The sequence below is a fragment of the Anomalospiza imberbis genome, unplaced genomic scaffold (genome assembly GCF_031753505.1).
Source record: "Anomalospiza imberbis isolate Cuckoo-Finch-1a 21T00152 unplaced genomic scaffold, ASM3175350v1 scaffold_334, whole genome shotgun sequence".
NCBI lineage: Eukaryota > Metazoa > Chordata > Aves > Passeriformes > Viduidae > Anomalospiza > Anomalospiza imberbis.
Genome location: NW_027099953.1, coordinates 40,212 through 54,760, shown reverse-complemented (window position 1 = coordinate 54,760; position 14,549 = coordinate 40,212). Strand labels below are relative to the sequence as shown.

General features: G+C 58.6%; 1 long non-coding RNA gene across 1 annotated transcript in view; it reads left to right on the top strand.

Moving 5' to 3' along the window:
- The window catches only part of LOC137466618 (uncharacterized), a 56,810-nt gene extending 42,809 nt beyond the window's left edge, over nt 1-14,001 (top strand). Inside the window, exon 3 of the long non-coding RNA XR_010995244.1 lies at nt 13,867-14,001. This is a non-coding gene — a long non-coding RNA (uncharacterized lncRNA). The remainder of the gene's footprint in view (nt 1-13,866) is intronic.
- Nucleotides 14,002-14,549: the final 548 nt, after the last annotated feature.

The window sequence follows — 14,549 nt, the reverse complement described above, 5'->3', positions numbered from 1 at the left end:
GCAGACACACAAAATCAGAGAACAAGCCCTGAGCAGGGAACAAAGAGCAACTCTTGAGGCTAATTCGTCTGGGTCTCACTGCGACCAGCTTTTGGTGCTGATGCAGAGCTTTTCATACACAAGGGCTTTTCAAAGGTTGGAGATGCAAATAGGTAGAATGTCTTCCTCAATGCGCCTGCAGCCTTTGAACTGCCCCTGACAAGAACAGCCCAGGAACGGCCCCGCCCAGTGCGGCTGGGCGCGCGCGGGCCCGAGCGCAGCGCCCCCCTCAGGCCGCGCGCCGCCGGCGCAGCCGCGGCCGTTGCGCCGGGGCCGTTGTGGCGACAGCCGGCGAGCGGCGCCATGGCGGAGCTGCCGCTGCCCGCCGGGCTCAGAGCCAGCGCCTTCCCCGCCAAGCTGTGGCGCCTGGCGAACAGCCCCCGCGTCCGCTCCGTGCGCTGGGACAGCCGGGCCCGGGGGCTGCTCATCCACCGCTCCCTCTTCGAGCGGGAGCTGCTCAGCCCGGGCGACGCCTGGGGCCCGGCCCCGCACACCTTCAGGGCCACGCAGTTCCGCAGCTTCGTGCGCCAGCTCTACCGCTACGGCTTCCGCAGGGTGCCGGGCCGGGTTGGCTCAGCTGCGCCGGGCGATGCCGGGGCTTGGCTCCACTACAGCAACCCCTGCTTTGGCCGCGACCGCCCCGACCTCCTGCTCCGCATCAGGCGCCGGAGCGCGGCCAACAGGCAGCGGCCGGCGGCGGGGCGGGAGGGCCGCAGGCGCCCGCCCCGCGGCTCCCAGCAGCTCCCCGGGGCGCGGCCGCTGCCGCACGGGCGGGACGGGCGCAGTCGCTTCCAGCCGCTCTCCAGGGAGCGGCCGCCGCTGCCGCCCGGGCGCCCGCCCAGCGGCTTCCTGCTGCTGCACAGGGAGCGGACGCTGCCGGACGGGCGGGAGCTGCGCAGCCCCCGGCCTGGCCGCTTCCAGCCGCCCCCCGGGCAGCGGCCGCTGCTCGCCCGGCGCCCGCCCTGCGGCTTCCACCTGCTGCACAGGGACCGGCCGGTGCCGGCCCGGCGGGAGGGGCCGAGCCGCTTCCAGGAGCTCTATGGGGAGCGGCCGCCGCCCGCCGAGCGGGAGCTGCTGCGCATCCCGCCCTGCGGCTTCTTCGGGTTCTACGGGGAGCCGCTGCTACCGCTCGGGCGGGAGGGGCCTCGCAGCCGCTTCCAGCAGCTCTACGGGGGGCAGCTGCCTCCGATCGACCGGGAGGTGCTCAGGATCCAGCCCTGCGGCTTCCAGCAGCTCCACAGGGAGCAGCAGCCCCCAGCCCACGACCCGCGAGGTAGGAAAAGAGTTGTAGCCTTGCTTTTCCCCAAAAGGTCCTGAAAAGTGACTGTTTGAAGTATTTTTCCACAAGGCTTTGTCATTCTCGGCCCAAAATTCTCAAGCTTATTTAGAAGGGGCACCTAGACAGGCAAAAGATTCTCTGCCTGGTTTTCCTGCCTGCTTCCTGTGATGGTTGATCCAAGGCAGCAACAGAGATCTGTGTCCCAGAGCCACATTGTGGAGTGTGACCAATGTCTTTGGATTCTTGCAGCCACCTCGGGCACTTCAGCCCCCAGCGCTCCACCTGGCAGTGCAGGTTGTGCAGCATCGACGGCCTCCGGCTCAGCCTGGAATGCACCTGGTGAAGAGCAGTTGCCACCAGTGGATCTTGGCTTTGCCGTGGAGCAAATGATCCGGGAGATCAGGAGATCCCTGCCTGAAAGGTCTCCCTCTGCTCAGGTAACCCATTGGAGGGGAATGGAAGAGGCTGGGCTGAAAGCTTTGGAACGCTGTTACATGGAGAAGGAGAGTAACTGTATCCTTGATGTGATTCCAGCAAAATACTGAATGATCGTTAGTTTTCTTTTTTTTCTATTGTTCTTTCAAGGGCAATATGAATGTTGCCCCTGAGTCTTCAGGAGGGGAGCCTGTGAACCGGGCTGCAGCAGAGGAAACTTCATCTGGCACCGAGAGCTGCGAGAACAGTTCCCCAGAGCCCGAGGAGCCTGGTAAGGACAGAGCCCCCATTGGTTTAGAGAGGTGTGAGACGGCTGCTCTGAGCCTGTCTCTGGCAGGAAGGGAGACGAGAAGAGTTGAGTTCTTGTCTGCAGGGTTGGTGCTTCCTGGTGCCTTTAGTTCAAAGGCACATGCACAACCTGCCCGAGCCCTGCCCTCCACGCTTCGCCAGAGGCTTGGGCACTGAGTCCTCTGCTGTGGCAAGAGAGCAGGGAATAAACCTGACCTTGTGGGAGTTGTGCCACCAAGCTGGGTGTCCCAGTCTGGTTCATACCTCAGCCCCCAGCAGCCTTCAGCCATTTCAGTGAGGACTGTGGTCTCTCTGTCACTGGGACTGTCTGTGTTTCCAGCTCTCGTGGGTGCCATTTGCACTGTGGGTGCTGAGACTTTATTAGAATACTTAAATACTTTACACAGTTACGTTTGGAAAACTTGGAAGGATCCCTGTTCTTTATAGAGCAGGCTTCAAATTGCCAAGTGAGAGTCTGCCTTTCAGGCCGTCTTTTAATGTCCCTGATAGAAGGACAATTGGTGCTCAAGGGACACTTGCACAAGGGCCAGTATTGTCTCAGTGTTCCCTTTGCTTCCCAGATCCCATGTGATCAACTTGTCCAGGAGGGCTGCCCTGTGTGCCAGGAAGAGACAGAGGGAGAGCCTGTGACCATTGGGCAGGTAGAATTCCTCTGTCTCTAGTTATATTTATAGATGTGTATAGCTATATTTATTGATATATGTATTTTATTTATAGATTTATGTACTTATATTTATCTATCTACATAGACAGAGATTTGTCTAGTTAATTTATTTTTAGTTTTAGGTGTATATATTTATATTTTTAGATGTGCAGTTATAGTTGTAGATGTCCATAGTTGCATTTATACATGTGTATAGTTAAATTTACATATATATAGTTATATTTGTAGATAGGCATATTTATATTGATATATGGGGGTTTAGTTACATAGATTGATATCTGTATAGGTGTAGGCCTCTTTTTAACCTCTTCCCCTGCTCTGCTTCCTCCCTCACCTCTTGCTTTTCCCCCGTGCCCCCTGTGTCCCCTCTCCCTGTGCTGGGTCCGAGCTGGCGGCCGGGCCGGGCGGAGCAGCAGTTCCAGCCCCGGGTGTCCCTGGAGCGGTGGGAGCTGCCGGTGGCCCCAGGCACTGTCCCCTGAGGAGCTGCTGAAGGACGGTGAGACTGAGGGGGCTGAGGGGGCGGTGACGCTGAAGGGATGGTGACCCTGAGGTGCTGCTGGGGCTGAGGGCTGTGGGGCAGCCGAGGGCGATGGTGGCACTGAGGTGACAGGGAAGTGGCACAGGCCGAGGGGTGGCGGGTCTAGGGGGACGGGATGGGTCAGAAGGGACTGAGGGGCTGAGAGGACTGTGAGGGGCTGAAGAAACTGAAGGGGGCTGGGGGTTTGCCGAGAGCATGGCGGGGCTGAGGGGATGGAGGGGGCCGGCAGGGAGCACAGAGGGCTCCGGGACTGCAGCTCTGCCAGGCCTTGGAACCAGTTGCAGAGCCTCCGCTTTTGCCACAGCTGCAGTGGAGACCTCGAGGACAGCCGGAGACTGACGGGAGCCAGCAGGGAGAAGCAGAAGGCCAGCAGCAAGAGCAGGGAACGGGGACCTGCTGCTGCCACGCTGGAGAGAGCCCGGGTGAGGCCACAGGGCCGGGGAGGCAGGGTGGGGCTGAGGGTGGCGTGGGCTGTGGCCGTGGGCACTGCCCGGCGGGGCAGCAGCCGGCCCTGCCTGTGCTGGGGCTGCTCAGCGCAGCTGCCCCAGCCGGCACAGGGGCTGTCCTTGGGCAAGGCAGCTGTGCCGGCAGGGCCCGGGAGCTGTGCCGGCTGTGCCGGGCTGCCGGGGCTGCGGGACAGTCCCACCGCGGCTGCGCTCACCACAGCCTGGCCCGCTCGGCTGCTTTTTCTTTCTAACCCTCCTGGGGAGGCTCTGAGATCTTCCCTTCCCTGATGGAAGTGCAGCTGCTGCCAAGGAAAACGTCCCCATACTGACTCAGTGCTCCCTTTGCTTCCCAGCTGTGCCATCTGCCGTCCCTGTCCAGGAGAGCTGCTCTGCACGGGAGGAAGAGCCCGAGGGAGAGGCTTTGAAGATGGGCCAGCAGCAAGAGCAGGGAACGCGTGTTATAAGTTAAAGTAAATAATTTGTCTGATCCTTTAGGGATTGATAAAAAGAATTTTATTGATTACAGCAAGCAATGACAAGCAAACAGCACTGGGTGCAGCCGGGGAGTCAGTGCTCCGCCAAGGCTCACACCGCTTCCCTTTTCCCACGGTCCTTTATTCTCCCCCTTCTTCCGCGTTTGTGGCTTTTCCGGGAGTACTCTGCGCGTGCGCCTCCAGTTGCTAGGGGGTCACCGCCTGCTCTCTGGTGGTCGTCTGGTTGAAGGCTCTCCTCCTCTTCCTCGCTGGGGGTTTATGACCCTGTAACAATCTTTCCATAGATGGTTACACACCTCCCGACCCTAGTTGTACCATCAAACTAAGGAGTCAGCATATCCTCGGGTTTCCTGTTATTCACAAAAAACCTCTTCCTTTGCCTGAGTTCCTGTTTAATGATGAACAAAGAGACTTCTCTTATCTGTTACAAGGGGTCTGGAACACAAGTCCTGTGAGGAATGACTGAGGGAGCTGGAGTTGTTTATCCTGGAGAAGACTCAGAGGTGACCTTATCACTCTCCACACTCCCTGAAAGGTGGTTGCAGTCAGGTGGGGTCGGTCTCTCTCCTCACAGCAACTGACAGGACCAGAGGACAGGGTCTTAAGCTGCACTAAGGGAAATTTAGGTTGGATATTAGGAAAAAAGTTATTTATGGAAAGGGTGATAGAGTACTGGAATTGTCTGTCCAGGGAGGTGGCGGAGTTACCATCGTGGGATGTGTTTAAAAAAAGACTGGATGTGGCACTCAGTGCCATGGTTTAGCTGAGGTGGTGTTAGGGCATGGGTTGGACTTGATGACCTTAAAGGTCTCTTCCAACCCAGCAATTCTGCGATTCTGTGATTGTGTGACATCACAGACCAGGTTGTGACATCATACAGTTGGCTGTGACATCACTGGTTTATTATGTGACATCACATAGCAGGATGTGACGTCACAGAGGAGGTTGTGATGTCACAAAGTCGGCTGTGACATTACAGGCTGGCAGTGTGACATCACAGAACAGGCTGTGAAGCCACAGAGAAGACTCTGCCATCATAGAAAAGGGCTCTGTGACATCACAGAGCAGCTGTGTGATGTCACAGAGAAGGTGAGACAATAGAGAGTGGGTTGTGACATCACAGAGCTGACTGTGAAATCACAGAGCAGGCTGTGACATGACAACGAGACTGCATAACATCACAAAGGTGGCTGTGCCATCATAGAGCTGGCTGTGACATCACAGGGTGTCTGTGACATCACAGGCTGGGCTGTGACCTCACAGGGCAGATTTTCTGATATCACAGAGCAGACTGAGACCTCAAAGAGCGGGCTGTGACATCACAGAGCAGCTGTATGAAATCACAGGTGGCCTGTTACATCTCAGATTGGGCTGTGTGACATCACAGGGGCTGTGTGACATCACAGGGGCTGTGTGACGTCACAGGGGCTGTGTGAGGTCACTGGGGAGGTCACTCCACCCCAGCCCCCCCTCCCAGTTCCCCCAGAGAAGTCCAACGCTGCTCGTGCACAGCGGGGTCCCCTGTCCCCCCAGGTCCTCCCGCCCCCCGCGCCGCAGCCTCCCCCAGAGGATGTTCCACGAGATCGACCCCAGAGCCTGACACGGGGACGGGGGCCGGGGCTGTTGGGGGTGGGACAGGGGGACAGGAACCCTCCGGCAGCATCCCCGTGTCCCCCAGGGCCAGAGCCTGGGCCAGGGCTCCTTCACCCTGTTACCAATGAGGGCTTAAGAGCGCTGAAAAAATCCCCAGCAAGGGATCAGCAAAAACCAGATTTAATATTAAGTGACAGCAAGGCAAAGTTCCTTGGCAAGAGTCACTCTGCTCCTGGAACCGTTGTGATGGTTGGTCGCGATGGAAACCTGCCCTGGCCCCTTGCTCAGGGCTGGTGTCACTGCCCAGAGCCAGAGGGGATCCCTTGCTGGGGGCTTGTGCCACGGCCACCTGTCCTGTGCCGCGCTGGCCGGTCAGGCGCCGCGGAACCAGCAGCAAACGCCAGGGCCAGGGCCAAAGGCCAGGTCAGCCCAACAGAAAGGGGCAGTGCTGGGCACTGCTTCCATGGCAGCCCTCACTGGGGGTGACACCTGGGTCACCTGTCCTGGCAGTTGCCATGGAAACCCGGCTCATTGGGAATACAAGGGTGGACAAAGGTTTTAGTAGGGCCTGTCACAACGGGACAAAGGGGGTGTGGTTTTAAAGTAAAGGAAGGGAGGTTCAGATAAGAACAGATAAGGAGGAAATGTTTGATGATGAGGGTGGTGATACACCAGGACAGGTTCCCAGGGAGGTGGTCAGTGCCCCGTCCCTGGAAACATTCAAGTCCAGCTGGGACAGGGCTCTGAACAACCTGATCTGGTGAAAGATGTCCCTGCTCATGGCGGGGTTTGGATGAGATGAGCACTGCAGAGCTCTTCCCATCCAAACCATTCCAGGACTGCATGGGCAGAAGGGGCTGCTCAGTGCACTCCATCCACTGCCTCGACTCCTCATGGTCTCTGCTGGACCCCACATCCCACAGCCAAACCCAGCCCCTTCTCTGCCTTTCCTCCCCCTGCCCCAGGGGCTGGCACAGCCAGGGGGGCACAGGTGACCTTTGGGCTTTGCAGGGCTCAGGCACAAGGGCCGTGGCAGAGTCAGGGCTGAGGTCACACTCTGTGGGCTGGGGCCAAGCCCAGCCAGAAATGAGCCCTGAGGCAGCAGCTCTGCAGTGCTGGCCACCAGGCCGGCTTGCCAAGGGAGGCTTCTGGCCATGCCCTGCAAGCAGCTGCTGCTGCCAAGGCGCCTTTGGTGCCTCAGGCTCTCCCTGGCACAGCTCCCAGCACGGCACTCTGCCCTTGTGCCCGAGGCCTTCCCTGTGCTGGGGCTGGCCTGGGGCTTTTCCTGCAGCGGGACCTGCCCTGCTCCTGGCACAGGAAAGGCAGTTCCTGCTGGAGCAGGAGGCTCTGCCTGCAATGGGCTCAAACCACTCCTGCAAGGCCTTGTTTGCAAAGCCCCAGTGGGAAATGAAGGAGGGGCGTCACGCTGCTGTTGGGGTGAATAATGCTGAAACCAGCCTGACTCCTCCATCCCAAAGTTCCACATCCTCAGAGGGAGCTGAAGCTGTGGCAGGGCTGGAAAAATCCCCAGAGAAAGGAACAACCAAGTGACACCACTGAGAGCTCCTGCAGAGCTGCTGAGCTGGCCCAGCCTGGGCACATCTGACTGACAGGGCAGCGCTTCAGACTAGAAAAGCCCCATCCAAATTTTAATGGCAGTGACTTCTGACATTTCCATCCTTGGAGGCTGTGGAGATTCCTCCCTGCAGTGGGGACACCCCCTCAAGGTCAGTGCTCCAGGCTGAGCCAGAGATTTGCCCATGGTGGTTGGTCGGGGGCAGTGACATCAATCTCTGCTTAAGAACTGGTTTTTGTTTAATGCAATTGCTTCAAAATTGCTTCCTGTTTCAGCCTGAGTGTCCCTGCAAGAACTGGGCATCTTTCAGGCACTTCCAGAAGCTCAGGGATCTCATTTCATGAGGAATCTGGGATGCAAATGGCCTTGTAAGAAGGACAAAAGCAGAAGCAATGGACTAGAAATAATTTAAAAAAAATACCCTTCTTCCAGACAAAGTCCACCAAGTCATTCCCTGCATTTCTCCTTTTCAAATTCTTTCCATCACCTACTCTCAGAGGTCCAGCCTGTTCTGGTGCTTATCATGAACTGACTGCTCTTGATTTATACCAGCACTGGAGATGTAGAATCACCCAAACTGAACACAGAAACAAACTCCCTCTGTCCCATTTTCATGTTCTAGATCACTTTCCAGGTGTCCATGGAGATGTGGGAATGATTATCACACAACTCTCCATTTCTGGCTGCGGGCTCTGGAGATTCCTTCTCTGCATTCAGTCAGGCTTGTATTCCCTAACAAGTCCTGGTTCCACCTCCTGTTTCCCAAGGCTGGAACAGTCACAATGAAAACCTCACCAATGGCACAACTCCCCAGCTCACCAGGAAAAGAAAGGACAAGCTGTCAAGTTCTCCAAACCTTGGTCCTGCTTGGCTGCAAGACTCCTGCTGCACACATGGTGTGGAAAGCCAAGAGAAGCTGCAGGTGGTGGCACATCTTGTGACAGGAGCTCAACCTGGTTCTCCAGGAAAGGTTCTTGAGAAGAGCAAACAGGACTGTGGAGAAGATTCCTGGAAAACTGAAACAGCTTTCCAGAAGTGAAATGAAAATTGAAAGAAACAGTCCAAGATGTTTTCCTCTATTTATTTCTCTGCTCCCTTTTTCCATCTTGCACTACTTCTCCATCCCATTAATTCCAAATGCATCTCACCTCTAAGATCAGTGACTTAGCGAGTTCTAGACACTAAAGTACCATGACCTAAACAGTTTGCCTTCCAGTATTCACTGGAAAGCAACACTGGAGCCATAAGTGCAGGGCCAGGACCAGGGAATCCTTCAGCCAGGAAATGTGCCCCGACAGGGTTTGATCCTCAACGGGGACAATGCACGGCAGCGACCGAGGAGATACCTCTGCCCCCGTGCAGGAGTCCAGACTCTGGGTCTGGGCAGAACACGGCAAAGTTCCCGTGTTTGGACAGGCTCAGGGGCTGCCCCCGGGGAGCGGGGGGCTGGGCGCGGGGGTGAGCGGGCAACGGAAAAACGGACACGGGGACAAACGGCCCCAGAGCTTCAGTTGCAGCAGCAGCAGCAGCGGCGGCAGCAGCAGCAGCAGCAGCAGCAGCCAAAGCAGAGACTCCCTCTTGATTCTCCTCTCCTTCCCTCGCTGTCCCGTACCGTCTCCCGCTCTCCCTTTCCCGCTGTCCCCTCCTCTCCCAGTCTCTCTCTCCCCATTCCCGGCCGGGCCATGCCCCCGGCCCGCCCCCGGCTCCGGGCGGGGCTGCCCCATCCCCGCCCCCGGCCGTCCCGCCGGGGTCTCGCCTCCGCCCGGCTCTGGCCGTGCTGGCGGTGGCGCTTCTGGGCGGGCATCGGTGCCTGGGGCTGGGGCGGCATCGCCTCCCTCTGGCTCCGCCTGGCCCGAGCCTGGCCCCGGCCCCGGCTCCTCCCGGGCCCCGCGGAGGACACACGCGGCGCGGCCGCTGCCGCCGCCTCCGCTGCGGCTTCCCCGGCCCGAGCTCCGCCGCTCGGCAGCGCGGCCGCCGCCCCCGAGCCGCCGCTGTCCCGTTGCCGGGAGCGAACGCCTGGGGAGGGCCGGCCCGGGGCGGTTGGGGGGCGCTCGGGGGCCGCTCCTGGCCCCGGGCCGAGCGCTGACAGCCGCGTCCCGCCCGCAGGGAAGGCGCAGCAGGGCCTGAAGGAGCGGTACCGGCTGGGATCGCTGCTGGGCAGCGGCGGCTTCGGCAGCGTCTTCGCGGCCACGCGGCTCTCGGACGGCGCCCCGGTGAGCGGCGGGGCCGGCGGCGGGCGGAGGAGGAGGAGGAGTAGAGGGAGGGGGAGGAGGAGAAGGGGGAGGAGTAGAGGGAGGGGGAGGAGGGGGAGGAGGAGAAGGGTGAGGAGGATGGCGATGGAGCTGGGGCTGCGCAGGGTGGGTGGTGAGCTCAGCCCGCTGCTGCTCTTGGCTTGCAGGTGGCCATCAAAAGGGTGCCAAGGAACCGCGTCCGGCACTGGGGTGAGCTGGTGAGTGAGCGGGGCCAGCGGCAGAAGCCGGGCCGTGCCGGGCGGGGATGAGCCGAGGCCCGGCAGGGTGGGAGCCACCAGGACGCCTCGAGGGAGAGCGGGCGTGGGGTCAGCGCAGGGCACAGAGCACCCCGTGCTGGGTGAGGGGTTCCTGACCCCTGGCACGGCATCAGCCCCACTGACGGAATTGCGTTCCTCCTGCAGCCCAACGGCACCAGCGCACCCCTGGAGATCGTGCTGCTGCACAAGGTGTCCACTGGCTTCCCCGGTGTCATCCAGCTGCTGGAGTGGCTTGTGCTCCCCAAATACATCTTGATCGTGCTGGAACGCCCGAAGCGGTCTCAGGACCTGCATCATTTCATTCGGGCACGGGGATTCCTGTCCGAGGAGTTGGCGCGGGATCTGTTCCGCCAGGTGCTGGTGGCCGTGCAGCACTGCACCAGCTGTGGGGTCCTGCACAGGGACATCAAACCAGGGAACATCCTGGTTGACCTGGGCACCGGGCAGGCCAAATTGATTGACTTTGGCTGTGGCACCTACCTGCAAGACACAGCCTACACTCGCTTTGCAGGTGAGCCCACGCAGGGGTGTGCTCTCGGTCCTGGCATCTCATGGCCCAACATCTCACAGCCCAAGCTGGGTGTGGCAGCGGGGATTCTCCCTTTTGCTGCCCTTCATGGCACTGAGATTTCAGCTGAGTTGCATTTGAGCAGGGCTGGGTGGGGAGCCAGCTTCCAGCCCTGCTGGCAGCCTTTGCCCACCACTCTGGGCAGGACTGAGGCTGGGGCTGGGGCAGCCAGCCCAACAAAAACACCCGTGGGTGGGGGTAGCAGAGAGGGGGGCCGGAACCTGTGTCCCAGCCGGTTTGGTGTGCAGGTGACAAAGGGCTTGGACTGCTCCACTCACCTGGTTTGTTTTGGATTCATGATGGTTTTGGGCAGTGCAGGCAGGGAGGATGAAGGCATGGTTTTCCCAAGCACTGGGTGGGTTTTTCCTCCTCATGGTCGGGCCTTGCCAGGACTTCTGCTGCCCTCTTCCAACCCCAGTGGCTTCTTTTCCAACCCCGAGTCTGTACACAAGTCCCAGGTGCTGGCGAGAGGGCAGCGGTCACCCTGTGTGCCACTGGGGCAGCCCCCACACGCCCAGGGATGCTGGGGCCAGGCTCTGGGAGCAGCAGCATCCCCCTGATGAACCCCATCTGTATTCCACAGGAACACGGTCATACAGCCCCCCGGAATGGATCCACTTTTGATTTTACTACGGCAAGCCAGCTACCATCTGGTCCCTGGGCATCCTGCTGCACCAGATGGTCTGCGGGGAGCACCCTTTCAGGAGGAGCCAGAACATCAGCTGGGACCATCAGCTCTCACTGCCACGACGGCTCTCTCAAGGTGGATCCTCATCTCTGGGCTCGGGGGCAATGCCAGTGCTGGGAGACAGCAGCAGCTCGTGAGCATCCCGCCCTGGCAGCTGCTGAGGAGGTGGCACATGTCCTGCTCTCCTGCTCTCCTCCAAAACAGGGAATTGATGGGGAAGTTTAGGCCCAGCTCTGAGCACATCCAGCATGGCCTGGGCACGGGAATAGTGGGGCAAAGCCAACAGGAGCCTTCTCCAGCTGACCGGCGGGTTCTGGTTTCTCTGCCCAGAGTGCCAAGATGTGATCAGGCGGTGTTTATCCATGCTGCACTCGGACAGGCCCTCGTTAGAAGAGCTGTTATGTGATCCCTGGCTGCAGGATATTGATCTGCCCTAGAAGAAGGGAGAGAGCCACAGGCACACTTTGATGCAAGGCCCTGGTAAGTTGCAGCTCCGCACATGCCTTGGCAATCAGAAGCAAAGGAACCCAGACATTTTGTCCTGCCTGTGTCACTGCCCAGGGGTCATCAGATGGGGACACGCAGCCTTTGTGCTGGAGCTGAGCTGCTCTGCCCAGCACTGGTGGCTGCCATCTGAGCTGGTTTTGCTTGTCCTGGTTCCCTGACAGCTGGGGCCCTGGGCAGAACCCAGACAGCCTGGGCTCACCCCCAGGGAAGGAGAAGGAGCCCCTGGAGGAGCTGTACCAGGTGGGGCTGCTGCTGCTGGGGACAGTGAGGACGACATCAAGGATGACAACCTCTTCCTCCACCTGGCCACCGGCAGCTGAGGATGATGGACTTCGATTCTGGCACCTTCTCCAAAGCCAGGCTCCACAGGAAATTTGCAGGTGAGTCCACACGCAGGGGGATGCTCCCAGATTTGGGCATTGCACAGCCTGGCCAGGAACCAAAGGTTCCCCCTTTGCTGGGGTGGATGCAGCTGATCCTTCAGTCGGCTGCCAGGCTGCTTTTGGCAGGGCTGGGGGATGGGCTGGGGTGGTGATGAAATGGGAGTGGGCTCCTGGCCCTGCCAACAGCCCCAGCACCCACCGTGCCCCAGGCTGGGGCTGGGGCAGCCAGCCCGACACAAACAAACCCCCATGGTGGGAGCAGAGGTGGGACTCCAGAACCTGTGCAGGGGCTGCTTTGCTCTGCAGACAAGGAAGGGCTTGGGCTGCTCCACTGCCCCTGTTTGCTTTGGGATCACCGTTACTTTGGGGGGCAGTGCAGGGGGGAAGGGAGAAAGCCTGGGCTTCCCTCACCTGTTGGTGGGTTTTTCCCTGGCATGCAGGGGTTGGACCTTCCTCAAGTCCCTGACAGTAATATGATTTTTGACCTTTTTTCTTGTTCCCCTTTTTGTCTGTAATCTATTTTCAATAATTTGTTGTGTGTTTTTCTAGAGGAAGTGTTCTAGCTGGGGTCCAGTCTGGATGGGGAAGTGCTTGGGAGCAGCTGTGGCATGGATGGGCCGTGCCCTTGGAGAAGGCTGAGGACATCATTTGGGACCAGCTTTTCTTCCAGCGGGGGATGGCGTCAGGTGGGTCCCGTCTGCTTGGCATGGTGGGATCAGAGCTTTGGGGAGATGGCAGCGAGCACAGGAGCATCCTGCTCTGGGCAGCTGCTGAGGGCTGGATGTGCCGTGGCTGGCTGCAGGCTGGGCACATGTCCTGCCCTCCTGCTCTGCTCCCAAAGGCAGCAGGGATGGGCAGCTCTGGGCACAGCTCTGGGCACGGCCAGCATGGCCTGGGCACCGCGGGCGGCTGGGACAAGGGGACAGGAGCCTTCAGCTGACGGGCGCTTTCTGGTTTCTCTCCTTGCAGCCCGGCTCTGTGGGTGCTGAGGCTGCTCTGGGCTCTGCCAGGGCTCTGCTGGAGCTCAGCAGCGGGCCGCAATCAGCCAAAGAAGAAATGGGGTAACCTGCAGCACAGACCTGCTGGAGCATTTCAGCAACACAGCTCAAGTGTGCAGAGTGTACACCTCTCAGGGAAAACATGACACCACCCAAAAATAAACTTGTTCAATAGCTTCTGAAATGAAATCAATCTGGGATGACCCCAAATGACATTTTGCAGCTTGCTCAAGCTGTAGCTCAGTCTTTCTCTGAACAGTTTTCTCCTCCACCTGCCTTGTACTTCCCAACTGCTCTCTCTTGTCCCCCAGTGAGTTCCCAGCCCATGGCAGTCTCCACCACACTGTTGCCTTCCTTGGTGCCCCTCACCACGAGGAAGGCTGAGCCCCAGGCTTAGGGACTCATCCTGTCACTGGCTGAGGAGCAGCAATGTCTCAGAGGTCCAGTGGGATTTTAGTGTCATTCAGAGCTGCTCTCCAGCCCTTAGCTCTCCTCACTGCTGAGTTCCCACTCCCTTTTTCCTTGTCCTTGTAGCAGGATGAGCTCTGTGAATCCCCTTGAGCCTCCCCACTCTTCCCAGCGCACGCACCCACCTCAGTTAGGCTGAAGCTGCAGCTTCTCTGTCTCCTCTGGCACACCAGTCCAGTCCCCTGTGCGGGGAGCCCCAGCCCCAGAGCACAGCACTCAGCAGTGCAGTCTGGGCTGGAGCAGCTGCCCTGCAGCCCTGGCTTGGCTGTTTGTGCCAAGGGAATGCTCCCTGTTTGCAGGTGTCCCTGCAGGATGGCCCCAGGCAGAGCCCAGCCCCTGAAGCTTGGGGCAGACAGTGGTCCCAGAGCTGAGGTTCATGGGGAGCAGCCACAGCTGTGCCTTGCACTCTGTTGCCGTGTGTCACAGTGCAGGCTGGCTTGTACTGGGTGAATGTACCTGCCCCTGGTTTGACTGACAGGGGCCGCGCCCATCACATGTCTCCCAAGGCTGCAGGCATTTCACAGGCCAGAATCTGAATAGGCACAGAGATCAGTGAAATTATCCAGACTGGGTTTTTCAAAGGCCCTTTAGAAAACTACAGATACCGCTATTAGAGCGATCAGATGTCTCTCAGGTGGTGTTTTCTGTAAACATAGAATCACACAGAGTTCTCATACAGATACATCCATTTCCAACATATGCAAGTACAGTTGCTGGGGTTTCAGCACAATATTGACATTTTCTTAAAGGTCAAGGCAAATGTCTGAGTTGTCAATAGTATTATTTTCACAAATAAATCCTTGCTGTTCTTGTCCAGTCAGGCATCAACATCCACAGCTGGCCATGTGCTCCCATTTGGGGCTCACACTTGTATGTTCTAACAGGCAGAGGACAGTTCCACTGGGATTTAATCAGCACTATAACTGGGTATAAGGCATAGAGTATTGTTAAAAGAAAAGCTGTGGCTTTACCCTCAATGGGATAATAAGTGTCACTAACAAGATGTCACCAAGATTGGAAACCCTTTGAAAGAGACTGTCATAATTCCAAATTAC